This window comes from Taudactylus pleione, unplaced genomic scaffold (assembly GCF_031769625.1).
Source record: "Taudactylus pleione unplaced genomic scaffold, aTauple2 ptg000055l, whole genome shotgun sequence".
Taxonomy (NCBI): domain Eukaryota; kingdom Metazoa; phylum Chordata; class Amphibia; order Anura; family Myobatrachidae; genus Taudactylus; species Taudactylus pleione.
Genome location: NW_028284457.1, coordinates 11,872,688 through 11,875,232, shown reverse-complemented (window position 1 = coordinate 11,875,232; position 2,545 = coordinate 11,872,688). Strand labels below are relative to the sequence as shown.

General features: G+C 39.6%; 1 pseudogene; it reads right to left on the bottom strand.

Annotated features, from left to right (window-relative positions):
- Positions 1 to 1,470: 1,470 nt before the first annotated feature.
- Positions 1,471 to 1,589, bottom strand: LOC148535174 (5S ribosomal RNA; annotated as a pseudogene).
- Positions 1,590 to 2,545: the final 956 nt, after the last annotated feature.

The following is a 2,545-nucleotide window of genomic DNA, read 5'->3' as shown; positions in this document are numbered from 1 at the left end:
AGGGAGACCAGCCTCCACAACGTACAGAGGGACCTGTGGTGGTGGATTCCAGCGAGGACGAATTAATACTCTGTGAGGATGAGGATGTACACAACACTGAAGAGGGTGAGGAATCAGTGGATGAGGAGGATGAGGACACCATCTTGCCTCCGTAGAGCCAGTTCGTGCAGGGACAGATTAATTGCCAGCTTGTTTTGTGGGGGCCCAAACGAACCAATCATTTCAGCCACAGTCGTGTGGCAGACCCTGGCGCTGAAATGATTGGTTTGTTAAAGTGTGCATATCCTGTTTATACAACATAAGGGTCGGTGGGAGGGCCCAAGGACAATTCCATCTTGCACCTTTTTTTTTTTTCTTTACATTATGTACTGTTTGGGGCCTAATTTTTCAAACTGCCATCCTGTCTGCCACTGCAGTGTCACTCCTAGATGGGCCATGTGTTTGTGCCGCCCACTCGTATCTCTTAGCATAGTCATCCAGCTACCTCGCTGCAACCTTTTGGACATAAAAACACTATTGTGAGGTGTGAGGTGTTCAGAATAGACTGGAAATGAGTGGAAATTACGGTTATTATAGGATCAGAAAAACCCACAAATTCTTTGATTTTAGCTGTTTTTACTCTTTTTTTTAAAAAAAATATAGATCCAAAACACAAAACCCAGAACCCAAAACACGGAAGGGTGGTTTTGGCAAAACCTATCCAGATCCAAATCACAAAGAAAGATCCAGTTCCAAAACCAAAACACAAAACATGGAAAGTGGCCGGTGCACACCCCTAAAAAAAATTTATGTATTTACACCCCTTGCATTACAAAGGAAAAAATGATATTCCGCACAGAACTCAAAAATTATGATGTTGATAATTATTAACAAAAACCAACCATAGATTATCTAGATACAACTGTATCAATAATTATTGTTGGTTGTGCTCCCCCAGCCTAGTAAAGCATAGGTAAGAAAACAGAAGGAAAGAAAGGGCTGGTAGCTGGGGCACTCTTAACGACTAATGTCCACTATAGATATTATTACTTATTGATTATTGAAGATGGTAACAAGTACGCCACACATAGCACAAATTAAGCAACTATATATAAACTATAAATGGAAGAGAGGTGGATAGCTTAGACATATTTACAGTGGATATTCAAAAAAAAAATTTTCATTATAAAAATTTACTTTTAATCAAAGTTGCATTAAAAATGGCGTAAATGAATATCCCTACAGACAAATTGTATTGTAATCATAAAATGATCAATTTTGGCGAAAATATTATATATTGGGTAATAGAATCCCCACACACGTTCATATATGTGTGTGGATGGATAAATACCCTAGTAACCTGGTTGTGTATGAAATAGTAATTATAATAGAGAATATCGTATTCTTTGAGTGTATGTAAGTTGTTATAGTGATAATGAATTACCACTCTGCTGTGTAACCAAACTGTCCCAATCTACCTCCTGTATTAGTGACCTACAGCACCTGGTATTCCCAAGTGGTCTCCCATCCAGGTACTGACCAGGCCCATCACTGTATAGCTTCCAAGATCAGATGAGATTGGGCAAATCCAGTGTGGTATGATTGTAGGTAATTTCCCAAATGGGGAGCGTGAATGCCCAGGTATACACGTCTTATTGTGCTCATTGAATGAGCTATGTAGTTTGCTATGTGTGGCGTACTTGTTACCATCTTCAATAATCAATAAGTAATAATATCTATAGTGGACATTAGTCGTTAAGAGTGCCCCAGCTACTAGCCCTTTCTTTCCTTCTTTTTCTTACCCCTTGCATTGCAATATGGCTTGTCCAGGTTCACAGTTACTGTAAGTGCTATCTCTCTCTCTTTTTACAACTCTGAATCAGGCCCTATGTGTGTGTGTATATATATATATATATATATATATAATTGTTTTTCTATAGCTCCACCCGCAGTTCCTGAATCTATTTTTCCAGAAAAATAGCCCTGGCTGTTACTATAGTGGGTGCAGGAGGTACCATGGGGGTGACTGGGGGTACACAGCTCACATCAGCAAACCAGTCAGTTCCTTGTGGCAGCAGTCAGTGTGACCAGTGCTTGTGCTAGATGCTAGGACACATATTACTGATCAGCTGTCACTGGTAGCTGAAATATGATGTAATAACATATGTACTATATGGTACACCCTTCGCAGTGAATAACCACGCACTTTAAGGAGTTTAAATAGCATAATTTGCTCAATAAAGACATATCAGTTTTCAGGTGAATTTCTTTAAAAAGCTCAAGGGATAAATGATGTGGGACAGGTATGTGGTCGAATGAGGTGTACTTACATGTATCTGGGAATCTGCACTGTTATTCACACTAGCAAAGAAGTCAGTCACATCTCCACTTGCAGCTAAATGGGTATACCTTGGCAGCACTTACAGTAGCATATGTTGGATGTGTGCGTGTAGATGGCATTGGGTCCTATTCAGTTATAAGGATAGGGCTAATGTAAATTTATGCTAATAATGATGACGGCTGCTCTCACAATCAGATCTATAGAGCAGATAGTCACATAGACTAT